This window comes from Manduca sexta, chromosome 19 (genome assembly GCF_014839805.1).
Source record: "Manduca sexta isolate Smith_Timp_Sample1 chromosome 19, JHU_Msex_v1.0, whole genome shotgun sequence".
Classification (NCBI taxonomy): domain Eukaryota; kingdom Metazoa; phylum Arthropoda; class Insecta; order Lepidoptera; family Sphingidae; genus Manduca; species Manduca sexta.
Window position 1 is genome coordinate 9537267 of NC_051133.1, and position 9701 is coordinate 9546967.

A 9701-nucleotide genomic window follows, 5' to 3' on the forward strand; every position below is an offset into this window, starting at 1 on the left:
GTGGAGACCGCGTCTTAGCAAACGTAGCGTGGGACGCCCTCTGGTGAAGTGAAGTTACACAAGCGGGCCGGCAACGATTGGATGCATAAAGCAGTAGTCCGGGCTCTGTGGTATACCTTGGCTTAGGCCTATGTCCAGCAGTCGACTGCAACGGGCTGATGATGATGATGATAACCTCAAAAATCAACTATCATTTAGAAGAGATGCAGTTTTATTATGAGTACATCATTTGCAGTGATTTGAATTCTTTGGAAGTTGATACATAGAGGTATGGCTATGCGTAAGGGCACGAATAACGATATTAATACAGTGTTTAACATTTTAGAAGAGCATCGTGCGCAAGCGCCTGAATTGGAACATATGTATAACTTATTCGCCCACAAATTAGCTCGAAACCTACTGCGGTTTCTAGTCAAATCTACATAATTCTACTGTATAATAAAAAAACTAAACTTGCAACTGAAAATTATAATTCATTCGTGTCTACATGATTTGTATGTATACAAAATGTATGTTATCGGAAATTTAAGTTGAATTGGTAATTTATAGGTTGTAATATGAATAATTTTCTCATGTTTTCTAATTAATTCGAATGCATCTAAGGCGCAGTGGTGTATGGGCTGGCTCTGGAACGGGAGGCCGCGAGTTCAAAACTCGCACTTTTATAAACATTTATGTGTTATATTTTAATACAATATCTCTTTCTGTTGGAATTACGAATACATTGCGCATTTTCGTGTAGTTTTCTATCTATTGGGAGCGGTAATTGAACGAAATACCCATTATCGAGAACTATTTTAAGGCAAGTTAGCATGTAATTAATAAGCTTTTACTAAATGTAGCCAAAAAAATGTACCACGCAAGTTTTGTTACTTAAAACACCAAACGAAATGTAATGACTCGAAAATTAATTTCATTTTGTTACTACACATGTCACACACTTTATATGTGGGAAACGGGAATGAAAACATTTATTACCAAATCGAGTAATAAGATTTGTTTTTATTTCCTCGTTGCTCTCAAATGAAAATAGCGTAAACAAACGCGAGCAAAGGTAATGCTTTAAATCATAACGTAAACGGTTCTGGCTCAATGCCACGGTTATAAGCTCGGTCTTCATACACAGATTACTGGTAATATTGTTTTCGAATTGATACATTCAATTGGATTGATTTAAGTATATAATAGATTCCTTGATTTACTAATGATTGCCGAAGGACTAATATAGGTTCATTAGTTAGCCATATTTTTTTTTTTACTGTTTAATTATTTACTTTCAAGCTTCAAGCCTCTGTGGTGAAGAAAATAAGGCGTCATTGAATGATTTTAGGGGTATGCTTTCCTAATTTTTTTTAGATTCTTAAATGTGTTTTTAACGTCATCGTCATCATCATCAGCCTGGACATAGGCTTCTCCCTAGGTACGTCACAGAGCTCGGTCTGCAGCATTATGCATCCAGTCGCTGCCGGCCCTTTTGAGTAAATCGTCCCGCTATCTGACCAGAGGGCGTCTCACGCTACGTTTGCCAAGACACGGTCTCCACTCCAGAACATGCTTACTCCAGCGGTTATTAGTTCTGCGACATATGTGGCCAGCCTATTGCCACTTCAACCTACTAACTTTCAGAGCTATAACCTTATATAACCTAACCTTGGATCTCTGAGGGATCACTTCGTTTCGAATTTTGTCCTTCAAAGAGACTCCGAGCATAGTTCTTCCCATAACAATAACAATAATGTTATTAACAAAACCTTTGAATGGAACATGATAACATTTTGTATTTATGTGAAACCACAGAATATTCTCCGATGGTTTACATAACTTATGTGTAAGAAATAGAAAATATAAACTGCTAATGTGTTCACGCCTTTATAGATTATATATTTTTCCGACATTACGTCTTCTGACTCCGTTTATTGATTCTGTTGTTTTGATAATATTTGGAAATGAATTTATTTATACAAAAAGTAGTTTCTTGCGCCATTTATTATTTCGTTTGGTCATAGATCAATAGATGTCATGAATAATACAGGATGTTGCAAAAGCGATGTAAACTATTTGTTTACAGGGTGTGATGAATTAGTCTCTGAATAAATAAAATACCTAACGTTCGTAATTTAGAGTATGTTTTATTTATATTAGAAAGAAATTATAATTTTACGACTCTTGAATAAGTTAATAAATATGAATTAATGATTTCTTAAGTTTACGCGAATGTTAGACACGGGGACTGTCCCCCCCGTGACCATGAAGGCTACAAAGTCTTCGAAACGTCGCGTCGGGAGAAAAGTAAAATATTAAAACCGCGATAAAATTCGTAAAATAGTTTAATTAAAATATTAATTAGCTTCGTTTTGATCAAGTACCTTTAATACATTGAGAAATGGTTGAAACTTCAGTATATTGCTATTTGGGCCACAATAAAAGTTCTAATTCACTTTTTTAATTTCACTTACCTTCTCTGCGAAGTAATTTTGACATTTCTCTTCTGCATACCTTTTTAAAAGAACGATTTTCGCTCTTAGATCTAATAATATAGACCATACATAACTAATATGCCTCGATTAAAAAAATAAATAGAATTCATTAAATAACCCATTAGATTGTAAATTCAGCTCATGTAGGTACTACAGGAATAATAAATTTCAATTAATTAGATAAAGTCCATATTTGTTCGAAGAAATATTGCACTGGTTCTAGAATATCTAAATTTAGAGAATATATAAAAAAGGTGGGGCATTTCTTAATATGTTTGGAATATGAACGAGCATTAATATTAATGTTGGCCCATAAACTGCCGTATTGGGCATTACTGTACTGACTTACAATTGCAACAAAGTACAAATACTTTTTTTCAGACTTATTGACATTTTGCTTTTATTCAGTGTCTCAACAATTATTTTTAATTTAATTCTAATTAAAAAATATTTTTAGCAATTCGTACCCTAAAAGGAACAAGATCACTTTGTTTTCAGACACGTCAAGAATTTTTTTCTCAGGCGTAGAGGTAAGTATCAAGTTAAAATTTACATTTAATTCGAGTCTACAGTCACTTTCAGCGCAATCAAAAGATATGACGGTTTATGTCGTATATTTTGCGATAGACAAGGGAATTAAAATCCATAGGATACTTCCCATTGACAATTAGCAATGAATTTTATGTACGCATATTTTGCGAATTTACAAGTGAATCAAAACGTGCAGAATAGTTCCCGTTGGCCTAGAATCATGGAATTTGGTAATGAAATATGAAAGAAAATTTCTGAAAGCCTTAAATATTAAATCGAAAACTTCCACTTGTCCGGTTTCTGTCCAAATACCTGGTGTATCGTTTTAACTATACCAATAAAATATTATGTCCAATATCTGTGTGAGAGGGAATTCTGGTGTTCTGTATATTCACAATATAAACCTGCAATGATTTGCTATTAAATTAGTTATCTTCCAAACAAATAAATGAGCGCCTGTCAAATATTGTTCTTCGGTTTTAGTCCTGATTTGCATTCACGTAATTGCTTATAGATTTTCATTTTACATCAGTCAGCTTAAAAGGAGTTGAAACATTTTAAAACTTCAAACCGCTTCTATTTATTAATTTCAAAGTTTCCTTTTTATTTGAACCTGCGGACATTCGTCTCGGCAGTCCGTTCCACACCCAACTAGGCTATCGCCGCTTATACTGCCGTGACGAATGTCCGTAGGTTCAAATCCCAAGGGCACACACCTCTGACTTTTCTAAAAAATCATGTGTGTATTCTTTGTGAATTTATCGTTCGCTTTAACGGTGAAGGAAAACATCGTGAGGAAACCTGCACACCTGAGAAGTTCTCTATAGGAATTTCGAAGGTGTGTGAAGTCTACCAATCCGCACTAGGCCAGCGTGGTGGACTAAGGCCTAATCCCTCTCAGTAGTAGAGGAGGCCCGTGCTCAGCAGTGGGCAAGTATATAATACAGGGCTGATATTATTATTATTATTATTATCCTTTTTATATCTAAAATAAAGTCTACTCTTTAATGTTTATTTCACTACAGAAAAAATAATTGCCAAGGACATTTAAGTTTAAAGACGACTTAAACTTAGAATTTGTTTAGCTCCTTTTATTAGGAAAAATAGGTAAAACAAACATATCATAAACCTAACTAATTTTAATAATATAATTAAACAACAATTTCATTTTAATATTTATTTCACGCACAATGTCAACTTCTTGTTTCTGTAGTCATGATGGTTTCTATTTGTAATTAAAACGAATAACAAGATTTTTGTGCTGACTCCAAATATCCAATTGTTTCACCAACTATCACTTCTTGGAGGGGGTGGCGGTCTGGAAGAAAGAGCAGTGTAAAAACACTTATTTACAACACTTTTGTCAACAATATACCTATTCTCTCATTCTCTCTTATTCCAATGGTTGTAAGAGATAGCCTCTAGCCGATAAGACTGCCAATTGTATCTTCTTTCAGCCTTTATTGTTTTAATATTAAGCACAGTGATTTGTTTATGGTGTACAATAATGCTATGAAATAAATAAAAAAATACCTATTTTTTTCAATAAGCAACGTGTACGATGACAGCTGTGCCATCTAGTGTCGCAATCTGAATCTTTTACGCTACCAATACTTGAAATTGTTATAAAATATTCATATTGAAAGAAGTGAAAACTAACTTGTAATTTGTTAATGATGTATTAATAAATTTGGATGCTCCAACGCATAAAAATAAACAAATCAAATGGTCTAAAATTCTGTTTCCAAGAATAGTGCTTATATTCCATGGTTATGTGAAAAGCGACAAAAATTAATAAACGTTATACAAAACATACGTATGTGTGAGTTCCAAACGCATTAGAAATCACATTATGAGAGTAATTTGTAAAAATAAATGTGTTTTATATTTAATATAGAATACAAACCGACGCTTGTAAAGCAATCATATCTAAGCGACAAATATACCGAAAATGGATTATATAAATATTTTGAATCGCCGTTTTTTTCTGTGTTATTTGATCTAGGTTTTGTAGGTCTAGGTCAATTTTAATAACATTAGACTATCACTACATAGTATAAAACAAAGTCGCTTTCTCTGTCCCTATGTGTGCTTAAATCTTTAAAACGACGCAACGGATTTTGATGCGGTTCTTTTTAAATAGATAGAGTGATTCAAGAGGAAGGATTATATGTAAAATAATAACATCCAATAAATAGTCAGCATTGCACCCGTGCGAAGCCGGAGCGGGTCGTATCTTTATAAAATAAAAAGTTGAATTGTTTTTGATTTTCATATTAAAATCAAAACTTTAAAGCATTCTACTAAAAAAAATATAGATTTTCGCTTAGATATGATTGCCTTTCAAGCGTCGAAACCAAATTGTAATTAAGTGAATATAACCTCATATTTTTACTTCAATAACATCGCAATAAGAGACCTCTTTCTAAAAAAAAAACATACTCTGGTCACGGTGACTATAAATCATAATCGGCTGAAAACCATATTTTTCAATTTTTGTCATATAAAAATATTTAAATAAGCCTGGAAAAGTTTTTATTATCAACACTGTAGCTCTTGTGTCGGTTTTGTGCTGCCATCTATAGTTCATACACGTTCCCTACACAATGGTGCGTAACATGTGTAGGAAAATATTATATATTTGTATAATCTAAAAAATACAATATGCCTAGGAGTCATGTACACCGAAATTTGACCCACTTTTGCACAGAAAGAAGTAATCATGGAACTTTTGCATTTTTAATTTTTTATTGTAGAGGGGGAAACTAGCAAGTTAGTAACCTTATGATCGATGGTCGCTGTAATATCTAGACCATTAAATATATTCGAGATTACATAACACTGATAATTCTTTATTAGGTTTAATTTCTGACGCCTATCAATTACAAGATACAATCGAATACAAGTGTATTGTTATCTTAAAGTTCATCTACATCAGATATGTTTTCGATGTAATCTGTGTGTTTGTCCTCTCACCTTAGTCCGTTCACTTTGTGCCAATAAAGTTTATTACTTGCAGATTGCAAACCTTTAGGCACCGCGTAGACTGTCAATTTAATGCTAAGAAACACTACACTACTAGGTCCACGTATTTTAAATAAATTAAGTCTTGGATTAACATTAAGGTCTTAGTAAATTCACAGCCGGATATTTATGCTGGCCCAGGTCTAAGCAGATGAGACCGCCAGCAAAACTTACCTATCTATAAAAAAAATTATCTATAACTGGTCAAAATTTAGAGAGAAATATAGCAGACGAAACTCTAATACGCACCCAGGTGTATTCCAATTACTGCCATCGCATAGAGCTGTCGTGGGAGTCTCTTGATGGCTGGAAAATTTAGTACTTTATTGGAAAGTAAATTGCCGATATTAATTATATGATCGATTTTAAGAAACTGGAACTTAAGCAAAACATTAGATTTTAGTTGTATTTAACAGCAAACCTTCAGAAAATGTAAATTTATAATATCAGGATAAATAAGTAAAATAATTTATTGTTTAGATTGCAAAATATTACGCTTAGCAAAGATTATTAACAAGATGATACATATGAGCCAATGGAAGTACTAAAGCATCCTTAATTTCTCACGATTTATATTTATTTATGACATAATTATATGGTGGTATAGGAAAGAAAGCATCTCAACCTTGAATCCACCATAGTCCATTGCAACTAATTGACGCTAGCTTCTGTTTTGAAGCTGTTAAGAAGTCTCCATAAAACCGTAATTATGTTGTGTACCATAAATTCTTACCCCGTCAAGTTGGCAAGAGTCATAGCTTCATGAGCTCTGATCTTCCTCCCATAAGAATGCCACAGTTTCACGCAGAGAGGAGTCAGCATTGTGCACCATAGAAGACCGAGAATAACACCACAGAACCACCAACCATGCTAAAATGTAAATTTATCTACATTTTGTTATACTGTTATATAAGAATCCCGACTCTTTTTACAAATTTTGAGTAAGTGCTAATCCTCAGTCGTCACGAAAATGTCTAAATAAAATGGAAAATTCAAATACAAAAGTCATATGCTAATATGCTCCCAAATAAAAGTAATAAAATTAGTTCTATCTACATAAGCTGTTTAATACGATAACTCTTAAATAAAATTGACTTGAAACTTGTGAAACAGGCTCTCAGTATTTTTAACATGTTAATATCGGGCACTGTTGTTTTGATTTCGAAAACTCTTTTAATTATGCATCGCATTATCTCTAAAGCCTTCATTTTTATCACAAATACTATTTTTTAGGAAGGCAGAGAGCTATCAAAAGCTATTTTAATTTGGGGGCATATTTACGATACTGCATGAATTCATTTTGGATTATTCATTGATCAATAATGAGCAAAGTTTTAGTAGGTCCTTATACTACTAGGTTATAAGATCAACTTTGAAAGTACTTTTAAACTGTTCCGGTAAAACGCCATGCAAAATGTTTCTGTCATCGTTAGATACTTCATCCATGTTACAGCAAACTACAATAGTTATTTACATTTTAATAAGCTGAATTACGAGGTCACAAAGTTGCTTTTTATCTTTAAAGTTAGATTCCATTTTACATCGTACTTAGTAAACGTTTAAAAGAACAACTTTAGCCTCGTCGTATGGAACTTTTGTCTATTTAATATTATTATGTTGCTATATTAGCATAGGTCACTTCTACTGGTAATTGTAAGGTTTGGCTTAATGCAGCTTGGCATCCATCATGTATCATCAAGGTGTGTTTGATTCCCATTGACGTTTTATAAGTAAGAACAGAGCAGCAGCAAAATCATCACCAAATTTGTCTTTAAATAAATAATTGTCTTAAATGATCCAATATTGGCGACGTAATTGCCACAAATCAGTTACTGTAGCCTTACGTAGACGGCGAACAATGGTCTCGATTCTTTTAAGACATCAGATAATTGATCCAATATTGGCGTATCTTTCGACCCTGATAATCAATATCTTACCAACGAAGCGACGTAATTGCCGCAAAGCAATGACCGTATCGCCGCGTACACGGCGAACAAAGGCCTGCATCTCGCGGCGTGCTTCCCAGCTGACACTAACACGTGGGTCCGCCAGCCGGCCGCGTGAGATATTAAACGGGACGCGTATGTTGACACTTTCTGGAACAAATGGTATTGGCTATAAAACATCTTTTTGTACAGTATAATGGTGTCTAATGAGGTGTGTTGGAAATACAGATAATGCCAACACACCTCAGTAAATACCATGATAATTGATGCAGTAACGACACTTTCTGGGATGAATTATGGGATTTTTTGTAAATTTCAATGTTATTGGGTAGTCATTGGCTAACTATTTATAGAATCTAACAAAATATACATGGTAAATAGTGGATTCTATTGGATTTACGTCAGAAAAAAATCACAAACTTTAGTTTGTAATTTGATTGAAATGATTGAAAATAAATTCACATCGCTGTTATACGGTGCATTTCGAATATAGTCTAAATTTGTCGTGTTATATTTAGTATAGTATCACATGAAATTCAACACGCTATGTTCGTTGAACAAACTTTTTTTCAACATTCTACATAATATTTATATAATCTGTAACTTTACTGCTGGTTTAAAGCATCAATAACATTTAATTTACGATAAAAATACTTAGTTATTTTTTTTTATTTTTCAACATAAAAATACCATGTTCCTTCCACATTTATGAAACTACGAAGATGACTTTAGCATGCAATAGGAATATAGATATTTTTCTGACCTTTTGAGCGATTACGTCTCCTTGGTTATCAATATAAAACTGCGCTGTATGTATATGACTTAGAGAAATGTTTAGTTTCCTTCTGAACGGCATCAGCTGTAGTTCTAATTCTGTTAACTTGAATACCACGTCAGCTCGTAATTGCTCTAATGGCTTGATATTCGTGAGATACAATCTTTGAGTTCTTGATGCTGTAAAATATAAAATATAATTTTCAAGAATTAAAAAGTATGGAAACCTAACGTATTTTAAGGCATTATCTGTTTATCCTACGGTAGGTTAGTAAAAGCAAATTTTCTTTTTTACTACATTAAATGTTGTAAGTGATGGAGTCAACAAGGTTTCTATCAGTTAATGTTAGTCCTCATCAATGATGGATTTTTATTCAATATTTTATATTCCAGCCCTATATTTTATTATATCCTACTGCTGAGCACGGGCCCCTCTTACTCCTGAGAGGGTTCAGGCCTTAGTGCACCACGCTGACTTTGTACGGGCATCAATACTTAATACGTGATATTTGGTTATTTTATGCTTAGCTATCGTTAAAAATGCAGTTATACCAAATTAAACTTACCCAGTGTTTCTAGCCGACCCGCAGTTGTCAAATCTGACAGTTGAGCCGCAACGTTTTGAAGTTGATCCACTAATGACGGGAGATCCTTTCCGACAACAGGCACGTTGTAATCCATTCTTGAATTAGAAGTCACTTCATTTACTTATGACATTAATAATAATTATTATAATTAATTACTATGTTTTTAGTTAAATACGTTTGGTACGATTAGGACTATGCAAGTTCTGTGCTTAGTTATAAATTAACAATGTCATAATATGTTTTACAAATAATGTGGTATACAATATTATATATTCCATATCAAGTATACGTAAAAACGACAAAAGCTACACAAATAAAACCAACAACTTACCTATATTTCGCCAAATTTACATCTGATACCA

General features: G+C 33.3%; 1 long non-coding RNA gene across 1 annotated transcript; it reads right to left on the bottom strand.

Annotated features, from left to right (window-relative positions):
• Positions 1-4174: 4174 nt before the first annotated feature.
• LOC119189857 lies at positions 4175-6325 on the bottom strand. Its single transcript, XR_005112636.1, has 2 exons — positions 6282-6325; positions 4175-4326 (listed from the first exon to the last, which is right to left on the bottom strand). It is a non-coding gene; the product is annotated as an uncharacterized LOC119189857 (long non-coding RNA).
• Between the last annotated feature and the right edge of the window lie 3376 nt (positions 6326-9701).